The sequence below is a fragment of the Pristiophorus japonicus genome, chromosome Y (genome assembly GCF_044704955.1).
Source record: "Pristiophorus japonicus isolate sPriJap1 chromosome Y, sPriJap1.hap1, whole genome shotgun sequence".
Classification (NCBI taxonomy): Eukaryota; Metazoa; Chordata; class Chondrichthyes; family Pristiophoridae; genus Pristiophorus; species Pristiophorus japonicus.
In genome coordinates, this window is record NC_092011.1 from 21619293 (window position 1) to 21636544 (window position 17252).

Consider the following 17252-nt stretch of genomic DNA (forward strand, 5'->3'; position numbering starts at 1 on the left):
CTCTCTCATGTTCTGCTTTAAGCTCCCAGTTTAAGGTCTAGTCTCTCTCGTGTCCTGCTTTAAGCTCCTAGCTTCACGTTTGGTCTTTCTCGTGTCCTGTTTTAAGCTCTAAGCTTAAGGTCTGGTCTCTCGTGTCCTGCTTTATGATCGCAGCTTAAGGTCTGGTCTCTCTCCTCTCCTGATTTAAGCTCCTAGCTTAAGGTCTGGTCTCTCTCGTGTCCTGATTTAAGCTCCCAGTTTAAGGTCCGCTCTCTCTCATGTTCTGCTTTAAGCTCCCAGTTTAAGGTCTAGTCTCTCTCGTGTCCTGCTTTAAGCTCCTAGCTTCACGTTTGGTCTTTCTCGTGTCCTGCTTTAAGCTCCCAGTTTAAGATCCGGTCTCTCTCCTCTCCTGATTTTAGCACCTAGCTTAAGTCTGGTCTCTCTCGTCTCCTGCTTTAAGCTCCTAGCTTAAGGTCTGGTCTCTCTCGTCTCCTGTTTTAAGCTCCCAGCTTAAGGTCTGTTCTCTCTCGTCTCCTGCTTTAAGCTCCTAGCTTAAGGTCCGGTCTCTTTCGTCTCCTGCTTTAAGCTCCCAGTTTAAGGTCTAGTCTCTCTCCTCTCCTGAATTAAGCACCTAGCTTAAGGCCTGGTTTCTCTCGTGTCCTGCTTTAAGCTCCTAGCTTAAGGTCTGGTCTCTCGCGTGTCCTGCTTTAAGCTCCCAGTTCAACGTCTGGTCTCTCTCGTGTCCTGCTTTAAGCTCCCAGTTTAAGGTCTGGTCTCTCTCGTCTCCTGCTTTAAGCTCCCAGTTTAAGGTCCGGTCTCTCTCGTGTCCTGCTTTAAGCTCCCAGTTTGAAGTCTGGTCTCTCTCATCTCCTACTTTAAGCTCCTAGCTTAACATCTGGTCTCTCTCGTGTCCTGCTTCAAGCTCCTAGCTTAAGGTCTAGTCTCTCTCGTCTCCTGCTTTAAGCTCCTAGCTTCAGGTTTGGTCTTTCTCGTGTCCTGCTTTAAGCTCCCAGTTTAAGGTCCGGTCTCTCTCGTGTCCTGCTTTAAGCTCCCAGTTTTTTGGTCTGGTCTCTCTCGTCTCCTGCTTTTAGCTCCCAGCTTCAGGTCTGGTCTCTCTCGTGTCCTGCTTTAAGCTCCCAGTTTAAGGTCCGGTCTCTCTCGTGTCCTGCTTTAAGCTCCCAGTTTACGGTCCGGTCTCTCTCGTGTCCTGCTTTAAGCTCCCAGTTTAAGGTCCGCTCTCTCTCGTGTCCTGCTTTAAGCTCCCAGTTTAAGGTCCGGTCTCTCTCGTGTCCTGCTTTAAGCTCCCAGTTTAAGGTCCGGTCTCTCTCGTGTCCTGCTTTAAGCTCCCAGTTTAAGGTCTGGTCTCTCTCGTGTCCTGCTTTAAGCTCCCAGTTTAAGGTCTGGTCTCTCTCATCTCCAGATTTAAGTTCCCAGTTTAAGGTCCGGTCTCTCTCGTGTCCAGCTTTAAGCTCCTAGTTTAAGGTCTAGTCTCTCTCGTGTCCTAATTTAAGCTCCTAGTTTAAGGTCTAGTCTCTCTCGTGTCCTAATTTAAGCTCCTAGTTTAAGGTCCGCTCTCTCTCGTGTCCTTCTTTAAGCTCCCAGTTTAAGGTCCGGTCTCTCTCGTGGCCTGCTTTCAGCTCCCAGTTTACGGTCTGGTCTCTCTCGTCTCCTACTTTAAGCTCCTAGCTTCAGGTCTGTTCTCTCTCCTGTCATGCTTCAAGCTCCTAGCTTAAGGTCTAGTCTCTCTCGTCTCCTGCTTTAAGCTCCTAGCTTCAGGTTTGGTCTTTCTCGTGTCCTGCTTTAAGCTCCCAGTTTAAGGTCCGGTCTCTCTCCTCTCCTGATTTTAGCACCTAGCTTAAGGTCCGGTCTCTCTCCTCTCCTGCTTTAAGCTCCTAGCTAAAGGTCTGGTCTCTCTCGTCTCCTGCTTTAAGCTCCTAGCTTAAGGTCTGGTCTCTCTCGTCTCCTGTTTTAAGCTCCCAGTTTAAGGTCTGATCTCTCTCGTGTCCTGCTTTAAGCTCCTAGCTTAAGGTCTGGTCTCTCTCGTGTCCTGCTTTAAGCTCCCAGTTGAAGGTCTGGTCTCTCTCGTCTCCTGATTTAAGTTCCTAGTTTAAGGTCCGCTCTCTCTCGTGTCCTGCTTTAAGCTCCCAGTTTAAGGTCTGGTCTCTCTCGTCTCCTGCTTTTAGCTCCCAGCTTCAGGTCTGGTCACTCTCGTGTCCTGCTTTAAGCTCCCAGTTTGAGGTCCGGTCTCTCTCGTGTCCTGCTTTAAGCTCCCAGTTTACGGTCCGGTCTCTCTCGTGTCCTGCTTTAAGCTCCCAGTTTAAGGTCCGCTCTCTCTCGTGTCCTGCATCAAGCTCCTAGCTTAAGGTCTAGTCTCTCTCGTCTCCTGCTTTAAGCTCATAGCTTCAGGTTTGGTCTTTCTCGTGTCCTGCTTTAAGCTCCCAGTTTACGGTCTGGTCTCTCTCGTCTCCTGCTTTAAGCTCCTAGCTTCAGGTCTGGTCTCTCTCGTGTCCTGCATCAAGCTCCTAGCTTAAGGTCTAGTCTCTCTCGTCTCCTGCTTTAAGCTCATAGCTTCAGGTTTGGTCTTTCTCGTCTCCTGCTTTAAGCTCCTAGTTTAAGGTCTGGTCTCTCTCGTCTCCTGATTTAAGTTCCCAGTTTAAGGTCCGCTCTCTCTCGTGTCCTGCTTTAAGCTCCTAGCTTCAGGTCTGGTCTCTCTCGTGTCCTGCTTTAAGCTCCCAGTTTAAGGTCCGGTCTCTCTCGTCTCCTGCTTTAAGCTCCTAGCTTCAGGTTTGGTCTTTCTCGTGTTCTGCTTTAAGCTCCCAGTTTAAGGTCCGGTCTCTCTCGTGTCCTGCTTTAAGCTCCCAGTTTTTTGGTCTGGTCTCTCTCGTCTCCTGCTTTTAGCTCCCAGCTTCAGGTCTGGTCTCTCTCGTGTCCTGCTTTAAGCTCCCAGTTTAAGGTCCGGTCTCTCTCGTGTCCTGCTTTAAGCTCCCAGTTTACGGTCCGGTCTCTCTCGTGTCCTGCTTTAAGCTCCCAGTTTAAGGTCCGCTCTCTCTCGTGTCCTGCTTTAAGCTCCCAGTTTAAGGTCCGGTCTCTCTCGTGTCCTGCTTTAAGCTCCCAGTTTAAGGTCCGGTCTCTCTCGTGTCCTGCTTTAAGCTCCCAGTTTAAGGTCTGGTCTCTCTCGTCTCCTGATTTAAGTTCCCAGTTTAAGGTCTGGTCTCTCTCGTCTCCTGCTTTAAGCTCCCAGTTTAAGGTCTGGTCTCTCTCATCTCCTGATTTAAGTTCCCAGTTTAAGGTCCGGTCTCTCTCGTGTCCAGCTTTAAGCTCCTAGTTTAAGGTCTAGTCTCTCTCGTGTTCTAATTTAAGCTCCTAGTTTAAGGTCTAGTCTCTCTCGTGTCCTAATTTAAGCTCCTAGTTTAAGGTCCGCTCTCTCTCGTGTCCTTCTTTAAGCTCCCAGTTTAAGGTCCGGTCTCTCTCGTGTCCTGCTTTAAGCTCCCAGTTTACGGTCTGGTCTCTCTCGTCTCCTACTTTAAGCTCCTAGCTTCAGGTCTGGTCTCTCTCCTGTCATGCTTCAAGCTCCTAGCTTAAGGTCTAGTCTCTCTCGTCTCCTGCTTTAAGCTCCTAGCTTCAGGTTTGGTCTTTCTCGTGTCCTGCTTTAAGCTCCCAGTTTAAGGTCCGGTCTCTCTCCTCTCCTGATTTTAGCACCTAGCTTAAGGTCCGGTCTCTCTCCTCTCCTGCTTTAAGCTCCTAGCTTAAGGTCTGGTCTCTCTCGTCTCCTGCTTTAAGCTCCTAGCTTAAGGTCTGGTCTCTCTCGTCTCCTGTTTTAAGCTCCCAGTTTAAGGTCTGATCTCTCTCGTGTCCTGCTTTAAGCTCCTAGCTTAAGGTCTGGTCTCTCTCGTGTCCTGCTTTAAGCTCCCAGTTGAAGGTCTGGTCTCTCTCGTCTCCTGATTTAAGTTCCTAGTTTAAGGTCCGCTCTCTCTCGTGTCCTGCTTTAAGCTCCCAGTTTAAGGTCTGGTCTCTCTCGTCTCCTGCTTTTAGCTCCCAGCTTCAGGTCTGGTCACTCTCGTGTCCTGCTTTAAGCTCCCAGTTTGAGGTCCGGTCTCTCTCGTGTCCTGCTTTAAGCTCCCAGTTTACGGTCCGGTCTCTCTCGTGTCCTGCTTTAAGCTCCCAGTTTAAGGTCCGCTCTCTCTCGTGTCCTGCATCAAGCTCCTAGCTTAAGGTCTAGTCTCTCTCGTCTCCTGCTTTAAGCTCATAGCTTCAGGTTTGGTCTTTCTCGTGTCCTGCTTTAAGCTCCCAGTTTACGGTCTGGTCTCTCTCGTCTCCTGCTTTAAGCTCCTAGCTTCAGGTCTGGTCTCTCTCGTGTCCTGCATCAAGCTCCTAGCTTAAGGTCTAGTCTCTCTCGTCTCCTGCTTTAAGCTCATAGCTTCAGGTTTGGTCTTTCTCGTCTCCTGCTTTAAGCTCCTAGTTTAAGGTCTGGTCTCTCTCGTCTCCTGATTTAAGTTCCCAGTTTAAGGTCTGCTCTCTCTCGTGTCCTGCTTTAAGCTCCTAGCTTCAGGTCTGGTCTCTCTCGTGTCCTGCTTTAAGCTCCCAGTTTAAGGTCCGGTCTCTCTCGTCTCCTGCTTTAAGCTCCTAGCTTCAGGTTTGGTCTTTCTCGTGTTCTGCTTTAAGCTCCCAGTTTAAGGTCTGGTCTCTTTCCTCTCCTGATTTTAGCACCTAGCTTAAGGTCTGGTCTCTCTCGTCTCCTGCTTACAGCTCCCAGCTTAAGGTCTGGTCTCTCTCGTCTCCTGCTTTAAGCTCCTAGCTTATGGTCTAGTCTCTCTCGTCTCCTGTTGTAAGTTCCCAGTTTAAGCTCTGGTCTCTCTCGTGTCCTGCTTTAAACTCCTAGCTTAATGTCTGTTCTCTCTCGTCTCCTGCTTTAAGCTCCTAGCTTAAGGTCTAGTCTCTCTCGTGTCCTGCTTTAAGTTCCTAGTTTAAAGTCCGCTCTCTCTCGTGTCCTGCTTTAAGCTCCTAGCTTAAGGTCTGGTCTCTCTCGTGTCCTCATATAAGCTCCTAGTTTAAGTTCCGCTCTCTCTCGTGTCCTGGTTTAAGCTCCTAGCTTAAGTTCCGCTCTCTCTCATGTCCTGCTTTAAGCTCCTAGCTTCAGGTCGAGTCTCTCTCGTGTCCTGTTTTAAGCTCCTAGCTTAAGGTCTAGTCTCTCTCATCTCCTGCTTTAAGCTCCAAGCTTAAGGTCTGGTCTCTCTCGTGTCCTGCTTTAAGCTCCTAGCTTAAGGTCTGGTCTCTCTCGTCTCCTGCTTTAAGCTCCAAGCTTAAGGTCTGGTCTCTCTCGTGTCCTGCTTTAAGCTCCAAGCTTAATGTCTGGTCTCTCTCGTGTCCTGCTTTAAGCTCCCAGTTTAAGGTCCGCTCTCTCTCGTCTCCTGCTTTAAGTTCCTGGTTTAAGGTCCGCTCTCTCTCGTGTCCTGCTTTATGATCCCAGCTTATGGTCTAGTCTCTCTCATCTCCTGCTTTAAGCTCCCAGTTTAAGGTCTGGTCTCTCTCGTCTCCTGCTTTAAGCTCCTAGCTTAAGGTCTGGTCTCTCTCGTCTCCTGATTTAAGCTCCCAGTTTAAGGTCTGGTCTCTCTCGTCTCCTGCTTTAAGCTCCTAGCTTAAGGTCTAGTCTCTCTTGTGTCCTGCTTTAAGCTCCTAGTTTCAGGTCTGCTCTCTCTCGTGTCCTGCTTTAAGTTCCTAGCTTCAGGTCGAGTCTCTCTCGTGTCCTGCTTTAAGCTCCTAGCTTAAGGTCTGGTCTCTCTCGTCTCCTGCTTTAAGCTCCCAGCTTCAGGTCTGGTCTGTCTCGTCTCCTGATTTAAGTTACCAGTTTAAGGTCTGTACTCTCTCGTGTCCTGCTTTAAGCTCCTAGCTTCAGGTCGAGTCTCTCTCGTGTCCTGTTTTAAGCTCCAAGCTTAAGGTCTGGTCTCTCGTGTCCTGGTTTATGATCGCAGCTTAAGGTCTGGTCTCTCTCCTCTCCTGATTTAAGCTCCTAGTTTAAGGTCTGGTCTCTCTCGTCTCCTGATTTAAGTTCCCAGTTTAAGGTCCGCTCTCTCTCGTGTCCTGCTTTAAGCTCCTAGCTTCAGGTCTGGTCTCTCTCGTCTCCTGCGTTAAGCTCCCAGTTTAAGGTCCGCTTTCTCTCGTGTCCTGCTTTAAGCTCCCAGTTTAAGGTCCGCTCTCTCTCGTGTCCTGCTTTAAGCTCCCAGTTTAAGGTCCGGTCTCTCTCGTGTCCTGATTTAAGCTCCCAGTTTAAGGTCAGGTCTCTCTCGTGTCCTGCTTTAAGCTCCCAGTTTAAGGTCTGGTCTCTCTCGTCTCCTGATTTAAGTTCCCAGTTTAAGGTCTGGTCTCTCTCGTCTCCTGCTTTAAGCTCCCAGTTTAAGGTCTGGTCTCTCTCGTCTCCTGATTTAAGTTCCCAGTTTAAGGTCCGGTCTCTCTCGTGTCCAGCTTTAAGCTCCTAGTTTAAGGTCTAGTCTCTCTCGTGTCCTAATTTAAGCTTCTAGTTTAAGGTCTAGTCTCTCTCGTGTCCTAATTTAAGCTCCTAGTTTAAGGTCCGCTCTCCCTCGTGTCCTTCTTTAAGCTCCCAGTTTAATGTCCGCTCTCTCTCGTGTCCTGCATCAAGCTCCTAGCTTAAGGTCTAGTCTCTCTCGTCTCCTGCTTTAAGCTCATAGCTTCAGGTTTGGTCTTTCTCGTGTCCTGCTTTAAGCTCCCAGTTTACGGTCTGGTCTCTCTCGTCTCCTGCTTTAAGCTCCTAGCTTCAGGTCTGGTCTCTCTCGTGTCCTGCATCAAGCTCCTAGCTTAAGGTCTAGTCTCCCTCGTCTCCTGCTTTAAGCTCATAGCTTCAGGTTTGGTCTTTCTCGTCTCCTGCTTTAAGCTCCTAGTTTAAGGTCTGGTCTCTCTCGTCTCCTGATTTAAGTTCCCAGTTTAAGGTCTGCTCTCTCTCGTGTCCTGCTTTAAGCTCCTAGCTTCAGGTCTGGTCTCTCTCGTGTCCTGCTTTAAGCTCCCAGTTTAAGGTCCGGTCTCTCTCGTCTCCTGCTTTAAGCTCCTAGCTTCAGGTTTGGTCTTTCTCGTGTTCTGCTTTAAGCTCCCAGTTTAAGGTCTGGTCTCTTTCCTCTCCTGATTTTAGCACCTAGCTTAAGGTCTGGTCTCTCTCGTCTCCTGCTTACAGCTCCCAGCTTAAGGTCTGGTCTCTCTCGTCTCCTGCTTTAAGCTCCTAGCTGATGGTCTAGTCTCTCTCGTCTCCTGTTGTAAGTTCCCAGTTTAAGCTCTGGTCTCTCTCGTGTCCTGCTTTAAACTCCTAGCTTAATGTCTGTTCTCTCTCGTCTCCTGCTTTAAGCTCCTAGCTTAAGGTCTAGTCTCTCTCGTGTCCTGCTTTAAGTTCCTAGTTTAAAGTCCGCTCTCTCTCGTGTCCTGCTTTAAGCTCCTAGCTTAAGGTCTGGTCTCTCTCGTGTCCTCATATAAGCTCCTAGTTTAAGTTCCGCTCTCTCTCGTGTCCTGGTTTAAGCTCCTAGCTTAAGTTCCGCTCTCTCTCATGTCCTGCTTTAAGCTCCTAGCTTCAGGTCGAGTCTCTCTCGTGTCCTGTTTTAAGCTCCTAGCTTAAGGTCTAGTCTCTCTCATCTCCTGCTTTAAGCTCCAAGCTTAAGGTCTGGTCTCTCTCGTGTCCTGCTTTAAGCTCCTAGCTTAAGGTCTGGTCTCTCTCGTCTCCTGCTTTAAGCTCCAAGCTTAAGGTCTGGTCTCTCTCGTGTCCTGCTTTAAGCTCCAAGCTAAATGTCTGGTCTCTCTCGTGTCCTGCTTTAAGCTCCCAGTTTAAGGTCCGCTCTCTCTCGTCTCCTGCTTTAAGTTCCTGGTTTAAGGTCCGCTCTCTCTCGTGTCCTGCTTTATGATCCCAGCTTAAGGTCTAGTCTCTCTCATCTCCTGCTTTAAGCTCCCAGTTTAAGGTCTGGTCTCTCTCGTCTCCTGCTTTAAGCTCCTAGCTTAAGGTCTGGTCTCTCTCGTCTCCTGATTTAAGCTCCCAGTTTAAGGTCTGGTCTCTCTCGTCTCCTGCTTTAAGCTCCCAGTTTAAGGTCCGGTCTCTCTCGTGTCCTGCTTTAAGCTCCCAGTTTAAGGTCTGGTCTCTCTCGTCTCCTGCTTTTAGCTCCCAGCTTCAGGTCTGGTCTCTCTCGTGTCCTGCTTTAAGCTCCCAGTTTAAGTTCCGGTCTCTCTCGTGTCCTGCTTTAAGCTCCCAGTTTACGGTCCGGTCTCTCTCGTGTCCTGCTTTAAGCTCGCAGTTTAAGGTCCGCTCTCTCTCGTGTCCTGCTTTAAGCTCCCAGTTTAAGGTCCGGTCTCTCTCGTGTCCTGCTTTAAGCTCCCAGTTTAAGGTCCGGTCTCTCTCGTGTCCTGCTTTAAGCTCCCAGTTTAAGGTCTGGTCTCTCTCGTCTCCTGATTTAAGTTCCCAGTTTAAGGTCTGGTCTCTCTCGTCTCCTGCTTTAAGCTCCCAGTTTAAGGTCTGGTCTCTCTCGTCTCCTGATTTAAGTTCCCAGTTTAAGCTCCGGTCTCTCTCGTGTCCAGCTTTAAGCTCCTAGTTTAAGGTCTAGTCTCTCTCGTGTCCTAATTTAAGCTCCTAGTTTAAGGTCTAGTCTCTCTCGTGTCCTAATTTAAGCTCCTAGTTTAAGGTCCGCTCTCTCTCGTGTCCTTCTTTAAGCTCCCAGTTTAATGTCTGGTCTCTCTCGTCTCCTGCTTTAAGCTCCCTGCTTCAGGTCTGGTCTCTCTCGTCTCCTGATTTAAGTTACCAGTTTAAGGTCTGTTCTCTCTCGTGTCCTGCTTTAAGCTCCTAGCTTAAGGTCTGGTCTCTCTCGTCTCCTGCTTTAAGCTCCCAGTTTAAGGTCTGGTCTCTCTCGTCTCCTGCTTTAAGCTCCTAGCTTAACATCTGGTCTCTCTCGTGTCCTGTTTCAAGCTCCTAGCTTAAGGTCTAGTCTCTCTCGTCTCCTGATTTAAGTTACCAGTTTAAGGTCTGTACTCTCTCGTGTCCTGCTTTAAGCTCCTAGCTTAAGGTCTAGTCTCTCTCGTGTCCTGCTTTAAGCTCCCAGTTTAAGGTCTGGTCTATCTCGCGTCCTGCTTTCAGCTCCCAGTTTAAGGTCCGCTCTCTCTCGTCTCCAGCTTTAAGCTCCCAGGTTAAGGTCCGGTCTCTCTCGTGTCCTGCTTTAAGCTCCCAGTTTCAAGTCTGGTCTCTCTCGTCTCCTACTTTAAGCTCCTAGCTTCAGGTCTGGTCTCTCTCGTGTCATGCTTCAAGCTCCTAGCTTAAGGTCTAGTCTCTCTCGTCTCCTGCTTTAAGCTCCTAGCTTCAGGTTTGGTCTTTCTCGTGTCCTGCTTTAAGCTCCCAGTTTAAGGTCCGGTCTCTCTCGTGTCCTGCTTTAAGCTCCCAGTTTAAGGTCTGGTCTCTCTCGTCTCATGCTTTTAGCTCCCAGCTTCAGGTCTGGTCTCTCTCGTGTCCTGCTTTAAGCTCCCAGTTTAAGGTCAGGTCTCTCTCGTGTCCTGCTTTAAGCTCCCAGTTTACGGTCCGGTCTCTCTCGTGTCCTGCTTTAAGCTCCCAGTTTAAGGTCCGCTCTCTCTCGTGTCCTGCTATAAGCTCCCAGTTTAAGGTCCGGTCTCTCTCGTGTCCTGCTTTAAGCTCCCAGTTTAAGGTCCGGTCTCTCTCGTGTCCTGCTTTAAGCTCCCAGTTTACGGTCCGGTCTCTCTCGTGTCCTGCTATAAGCTCCTAGCTTAATGTCCGGTCTCTCTCGTGTCCTGCTTTAAGCTCCCAGTTTAAGGTCTGGTCTCTCTCGTCTCCTGATTTAAGTTCCCAGTTTAAGGTCCGGTCTCTCTCGTGTCCTGCTTTAAGCTCCCAGTTTAAGGTCCGGTCTCTCTCGTGTCCTGCTTTAAGCTCCCAGTTTAAGGTCCGGTCTCTCTCGTGTCCTGCATTAAGCTCCTAGCTTAATGTCCGGTCTCTCTCGTGCCCTGCTTTAAGCTCCCAGTTTAAGGTCTGGTCTCTCTCGTCTCCTGATTTAAGTTCCCAGTTTAAGGTCTGGTCTCTCTCGTCTCCTGCTTTAAGCTCCCAGTTTAAGGTCTGGTCTCTCTCGTCTCCTGATTTAAGTTCCCAGTTTAAGGTCCGGTCTCTCTCGTGTCCAGCTTTAAGCTCCTAGTTTAAGGTCTAGTCTCTCTCGTGTCCTAATTTAAGCTCCTAGTTTAAGGTCTAGTCTCCCTCGTGTCCTAATTTAAGCTCCTAGTTTAAGGTCCGCTCTCCCTCGTGTCCTTCTTTAAGCTCCCAGTTTAATGTCTGGTCTCTCTCGTCTCCTGCTTTAAGCTCCCTGCTTCTGGTCTGGTCTCTCTCGTCTCTTGATTTAAGTTACCAGTTTAAGGTCTGTTCTCTCTCGTGTCCTGCTTTAAGCTCCTAGCTTAAGGTCTGGTCTCTCTCGTCTCCTGCATTAAGCTCCTAGTTTAAGGTCTGGTCTCTCTCGTCTCCTGCGTTAAGCTCCTAGTTTAAGGTCCGCTCTCTCTCGTGTCCTGCTTTAAGCTCCCAGTTTAAGGTCCGGTCTCTCTCGTGTCCTGCTTTAAGCTCCCAGTTTAAGGTCCGGTCTCTCTCGTGTCCTGCTTTAAGCTCCCAGTTTAAGGTCTGGTCTCTCTCGTCTCCTGATTTAAGTTCCCAGTTTAAGGTCTGGTCTCTCTCGTCTCCTGCTTTAAGCTCCCAGTTTAAGGTCTGGTCTCTCTCGTCTCCTGATTTAAGTTCCCAGTTTAAGGTCCGGTCTCTCTCGTGTCCAGCTTTAAGCTCCTAGTTTAAGGTCTAGTCTCTCTCGTGTCCTAATTTAAGCTTCTAGTTTAAGGTCTAGTCTCTCTCGTGTCCTAATTTAAGCTCCTAGTTTAAGGTCCGCTCTCCCTCGTGTCCTTCTTTAAGCTCCCAGTTTAATGTCTGGTCTATCTCTTCTCCTGCTTTAAGCTCCCTGCTTCAGGTATGGTCTCTCTCGTCTCTTGATTTAAGTTACCAGTTTAAGGTCTGTTCTCTCTCGTGTCCTGCTTTAAGCTCCTAGCTTAAGGTCTGGTCTCTCTCGTCTCCTGCATTAAGCTCCCAGTTTAAGGTCTGGTCTCTCTCGTCTCCTGCGTTAAGCTCCCAGTTTCAGGTCTGGTCTCTCTCGTGTCCTGCTTTAAGCTCCTAGCTAAAGGTCTGGTCTCTCTCGTGTCCTGATTTAAGCTCCTAGTTTAAGGTCCGCTCTCTCTCGTGTCCTGCTTTACGCTCCTAGCTTAAGGTCTGGTCTCTCTCGTGTCCTGCTTTAAGCTCCCAGTTTACGGTCTGGTCTCTCTCGTCTCCTGCTTTAAGCTCCTAGCTTAAGGTCTGGTCTCTCTCGTCTCCTGCTTGAAGCTCCCAGCTTCAGGTCTGGTGTCTCTCGTCTCCTGATTTAAGTTCCTAGTTTAAGGTCCGCTCTCTCTCGTGTCCTGCTTTAAGCTCCCAGTTTACGGTCTGGTCTCTCTCGTCTCCTGATTTAAGTTCCCAGTTTAAGCTCCGGTCTCTCTCGTGTCCTGCTTTAAGCTCCCAGTTTAAGGTCTGGTCTCTCTCGTCTCCTGATTTAAGTTCCCAGTTTAAGGTCTGGTCTCTCTCGTCTCCTGCTTTAAGCTCCCAGTTTAAGGTCTGGTCTCTCTCATCTCCTGATTTAAGTTCCCAGTTTAAGGTCCGGTCTCTCTCGTGTCCAGCTTTAAGCTCCTAGTTTAAGGTCTAGTCTCTCTCGTGTCCTAATTTAAACTCCTAGTTTAAGGTCTAGTCTCTCTCGTGTCCTAATTTAAGCTCCTAGTTTAAGGTCCGCTCTCTCTCGTGTCCTTCTTTAAGCTCCCAGTTTAAGGTCCGGTCTCTCTCGTGTCCTGCTTTAAGCTCCCAGTTTACGGTCTGGTCTCTCTCGTCTCCTACTTTAAGCTCCTAGCTTCAGGTCTGGTCTCTCTCCTGTCATGCTTCAAGCTCCTAGCTTAAGGTCTAGTCTCTCTCGTCTCCTGCTTTAAGCTCCTAGCTTCAGGTTTGGTCTTTCTCGTGTCCTGCTTTAAGCTCCCAGTTTAAGGTCCGGTCTCTCTCCTCTCCTGATTTTAGCACCTAGCTTAAGGTCCGGTCTCTCTCCTCTCCTGCTTTAAGCACCTAGCTTAAGGTCTGGTCTCTCTCGTCTCCTGCTTTAAGCTCCTAGCTTAAGGTCTGGTCTCTCTCGTCTCCTGTTTTAAGCTCCCAGTTTAAGGTCTGATCTCTCTCGTGTCCTGCTTTAAGCTCCTAGCTTAAGGTCTGGTCTCTCTCGTGTCCTGCTTTAAGCTCCCAGTTGAAGGTCTGGTCTCTCTCGTCTCCTGATTTAAGTTCCTAGTTTAAGGTCCGCTCTCTCTCGTGTCCTGCTTTAAGCTCCCAGTTTAAGGTCTGGTCTCTCTCGTCTCCTGCTTTTAGCTCCCAGCTTCAGGTCTGGTCACTCTCGTGTCCTGCTTTAAGCTCCCAGTTTGAGGTCCGGTCTCTCTCGTGTCCTGCTTTAAGCTCCCAGTTTACGGTCCGGTCTCTCTCGTGTCCTGCTTTAAGCTCCCAGTTTAAGGTCCGCTCTCTCTCGTGTCCTGCATCAAGCTCCTAGCTTAAGGTCTAGTCTCTCTCGTCTCCTGCTTTAAGCTCATAGCTTCAGGTTTGGTCTTTCTCGTGTCCTGCTTTAAGCTCCCAGTTTACGGTCTGGTCTCTCTCGTCTCCTGCTTTAAGCTCCTAGCTTCAGGTCTGGTCTCTCTCGTGTCCTGCATCAAGCTCCTAGCTTAAGGTCTAGTCTCTCTCGTCTCCTGCTTTAAGCTCATAGCTTCAGGTCTGGTCTCTCTCGTGTCCTGCATCAAGCTCCTAGCTTATGGTCTAGTCTCTCTCGTCTCCTGATTTAAGTTCCCAGTTTAAGGTCTGCTCTCTCTCGTGTCCTGCTTTAAGCTCCTAGCTTCAGGTCTGGTCTCTCTCGTGTCCTGCTTTAAGCTCCCAGTTTAAGGTCCGGTCTCTCTCGTCTCCTGCTTTAAGCTCCTAGCTTCAGGTTTGGTCTTTCTCGTGTTCTGCTTTAAGCTCCCAGTTTAAGGTCTGGTCTCTTTCCTCTCCTGATTTTAGCACCTAGCTTAAGGTCTGGTCTCTCTCGTCTCCTGCTTACAGCTCCCAGCTTAAGGTCTGGTCTCTCTCGTCTCCTGCTTTAAGCTCCTAGCTTATGGTCTAGTCTCTCTCGTCTCCTGTTGTAAGTTCCCAGTTTAAGCTCTGGTCTCTCTCGTGTCCTGCTTTAAACTCCTAGCTTAATGTCTGTTCTCTCTCGTCTCCTGCTTTAAGCTCCTAGCTTAAGGTCTAGTCTCTCTCGTGTCCTGCTTTAAGTTCCTAGTTTAAAGTCCGCTCTCTCTCGTGTCCTGCTTTAAGCTCTTAGCTTAAGGTCTGGTCTCTCTCGTGTCCTCATATAAGCTCCTAGTTTAAGTTCCGCTCTCTCTCGTGTCCTGGTTTAAGCTCCTAGCTTAAGTTCCGCTCTCTCTCATGTCCTGCTTTAAGCTCCTAGCTTCAGGTCGAGTCTCTCTCGGGACCTGTTTTAAGCTCCTAGCTTAAGGTCTAGTCTCTCTCATCTCCTGCTTTAAGCTCCAAGCTTAAGGTCTGGTCTCTCTCGTGTCCTGCTTTAAGCTCCTAGCTTAAGGTCTGGTCTCTCTCGTCTCCTGCTTTAAGCTCCAAGCTTAAGGTCTGGTCTCTCTCGTGTCCTGCTTTAAGCTCCAAGCTTAATGTCTGGTCTCTCTCGTGTCCTGCTTTAAGCTCCCAGTTTAAGGTCCGCTCTCTCTCGTCTCCTGCTTTAAGTTCCTGGTTTAAGGTCCGCTCTCTCTCGTGTCCTGCTTTATGATCCCAGCTTAAGGTCTAGTCTCTCTCATCTCCTGCTTTAAGCTCCCAGTTTAAGGTCTGGTCTCTCTCGTCTCCTGCTTTAAGCTCCTAGCTTAAGGTCTGGTCTCTCTCGTCTCCTGATTTAAGCTCCCAGTTTAAGGTCTGGTCTCTCTCGTCTCCTGCTTTAAGCTCCTAGCTTAAGGTCTAGTCTCTCTTGTGTCCTGCTTTAAGCTCCTAGTTTCAGGTCCGCTCTCTCTCGTGTCCTGCTTTAAGTTCCTAGCTTCAGGTCGAGTCTCTCTCGTGTCCTGCTTTAAGCTCCTAGCTTAAGGTCTGGTCTCTCTCGTCTCCTGCTTTAAGCTCCCAGCTTCAGGTCTGGTCTGTCTCGTCTCCTGATTTAAGTTACCAGTTTAAGGTCTGTACTCTCTCGTGTCCTGCTTTAAGCTCCTAGCTTCAGGTCGAGTCTCTCTCGTGTCCTGTTTTAAGCTCCAAGCTTAAGGTCTGGTCTCTCGTGTCCTGCTTTATGATCGCAGCTTAAGGTCTGGTCTCTCTCCTCTCCTGATTTAAGCTCCTAGTTTAAGGTCTGGTCTCTCTCGTCTCCTGGTTTAAGTTCCCAGTTTAAGGTCCGCTCTCTCTCGTGTCCTGCTTTAAGCTCCTAGCTTAAGGTCTGGTCTCTCTCGTCTCCTGCGTTAAGCTCCCAGTTTAAGGTCCGCTTTCTCTCGTGTCCTGCTTTAAGCTCCCAGTTTAAGGTCCGGTCTCTCTCGTGTCCTGCTTTAAGCTCCCAGTTTAAGGTCCGGTCTCTCTCGTGTCCTGATTTAAGCTCCCAGTTTAAGGTCCGGTCTCTCTCGTGTCCTGTTTTAAGCTCCCAGTTTAAGGTCTGGTCTCTCTCGTCTCCTGATTTAAGTTCCCAGTTTAAGGTCTGGTCTCTCTCGTCTCCTGCTTTAAGCTCCCAGTTTAAGGTCTGGTCTCTCTCGTCTCCTGATTTAAGTTCCCAGTTTAAGGTCCGGTCTCTCTCGTGTCCAGCTTTAAGCTCCTAGTTTAAGGTCTAGTCTCTCTCGTGTCCTAATTTAAGCTTCTAGTTTAAGGTCTAGTCTCTCTCGTGTCCTAATTTAAGCTCCTAGTTTAAGGTCCGCTCTCCCTCGTGTCCTTCTTTAAGCTCCCAGTTTAATGTCTGGTCTATCTCGTCTCCTGCTTTAAGCTCCCTGCTTCAGGTATGGTCTCTCTCGTCTCTTGATTTAAGTTACCAGTTTAAGTTCTGTTCTCTCTCGTGTCCTGCTTTAAGCTCCTAGCATAAGGTCTGGTCTCTCTCGTCTCCTGCATTAAGCTCCCAGTTTAAGGTCTGGTCTATCTCGCGTCCTGCTTTCAGCTCCCAGTTTAAGGTCCGCTCTCTCTCGTCTCCTGCTTTAAGCTCCCAGTTTAAGGTCCGGTCTCTCTCGTGTCCTGCTTTAAGCTCCCAGTTTCAAGTCTGGTCTCTCTCGTCTCCTACTTTAAGCTCCTAGCTTCAGGTCTGGTCTCTCTCGTGTCATGCTTCAAGCTCCTAGCTTAAGGTCTAGTCTCTCTCGTCTCCTGCTTTAAGCTCCTAGCTTCAGGTTTGGTCTTTCTCGTGTCCTGCTTTAAGCTCCCAGTTTAAGGTCCGGTCTCTCTCGTGTCCTGCTTTAAGCTCCCAGTTTAAGGTCTGGTCTCTCTCGTCTCCTGCTTTTAGCTCCCAGCTTCAGGTCTGGTCTCTCTCGTGTCCTGCTTTAAGCTCCCAGTTTAAGTTCCGGTCTCTCTCGTGTCCTGCTTTAAGCTCCCAGTTTACGGTCCGGTCTCTCTCGTGTCCTGCTTTAAGCTCGCAGTTTAAGGTCCGCTCTCTCTCGTGTCCTGCTTTAAGCTCCCAGTTTAAGGTCCGGTCTCTCTCGTGTCCTGCTTTAAGCTCCCAGTTTAAGGTCCGGTCTCTCTCGTGTCCTGCTTTAAGCTCCCAGTTTAAGGTCTGGTCTCTCTCGTCTCCTGATTTAAGTTCCCAGTTTAAGGTCTGGTCTCTCTCGTCTCCTGCTTTAAGCTCCCAGTTTAAGGTCTGGTCTCTCTCGTCTCCTGATTTAAGTTCCCAGTTTAAGCTCCGGTCTCTCTCGTGTCCAGCTTTAAGCTCCTAGTTTAAGGTCTAGTCTCTCTCGTGTCCTAATTTAAGCTCCTAGTTTAAGGTCTAGTCTCTCTCGTGTCCTAATTTAAGCTCCTAGTTTAAGGTCCGCTCTCTCTCGTGCCCTTCTTTAAGCTCCCAGTTTAATGTCTGGTCTCTCTCGTCTCCTGCTTTAAGCTCCCTGCTTCAGGTCTGGTCTCTCTCGTCTCCTGATTTAAGTTACCAGTTTAAGGTCTGTTCTCTCTCGTGTCCTGCTTTAAGCTCCTAGCTTAAGGTCTGGTCTCTCTCGTCTCCTGCTTTAAGCTCCCAGTTTAAGGTCTGGTCTCTCTCGTCTCCTGCTTTAAGCTCCTAGCTTAACATCTGGTCTCTCTCGTGTCCTGCTTCAAGCTCCTAGCTTAAGGTCTAGTCTCTCTCGTCTCCTGATTTAAGTTACCAGTTTAAGGTCTGTACTCTCTCGTGTCCTGCTTTAAGCTCCTAGCTTAAGGTCTAGTCTCTCTCGTGTCCTGCTTTAAGCTCCCAGTTTAAGGTCTGGTCTATCTCGCGTCCTGCTTTCAGCTCCCAGTTTAAGGTCCGCTCTCTCTCGTCTCCAGCTTTAAGCTCCCAGGTTAAGGTCCGGTCTCTCTCGTGTCCTGCTTTAAGCTCCCAGTTTCAAGACTGGTCTCTCTCGTCTCCTACTTTAAGCTCCTAGCTTCAGGTCTGGTCTCTCTCGTGTCATGCTTCAAGCTCCTAGCTTAAGGTCTAGTCTCTCTCGTCTCCTGCTTTAAGCTCCTAGCTTCAGGTTTGGTCTTTCTCGTGTCCTGCTTTAAGCTCCCAGTTTAAGGTCCGGTCTCTCTCGTGTCCTGCTTTAAGCTCCCAGTTTAAGGTCTGGTCTCTCTCGTCTCATGCTTTTAGCTCCCAGCTTCAGGTCTGGTCTCTCTCGTGTCCTGCTTTAAGCTCCCAGTTTAAGGTCAGGTCTCTCTCGTGTCCTGCTTTAAGCTCCCAGTTTACGGTCCGGTCTCTCTCGTGTCCTGCTTTAAGCTCCCAGTTTAAGGTCCGCTCTCTCTCGTGTCCTGCTATAAGCTCCCAGTTTAAGGTCCGGTCTCTCTCGTGTCCTGCTTTAAGCTCCCAGTTTAAGGTCCGGTCTCTCTCGTGTCCTGCTTTAAGCTCCCAGTTTACGGTCCGGTCTCTCTCGTGTCCTGCTATAAGCTCCCAGTTTAAGGACCGGTCTCTCTCGTGTCCTGCTTTAAGCTCCCAGTTTAAGGTCCGGTCTCTCTCGTGTCCTGCATTAAGCTCCTAGCTTAATGTCCGGTCTCTCTCGTGTCCTGCTTTAAGCTCCCAGTTTAAGGT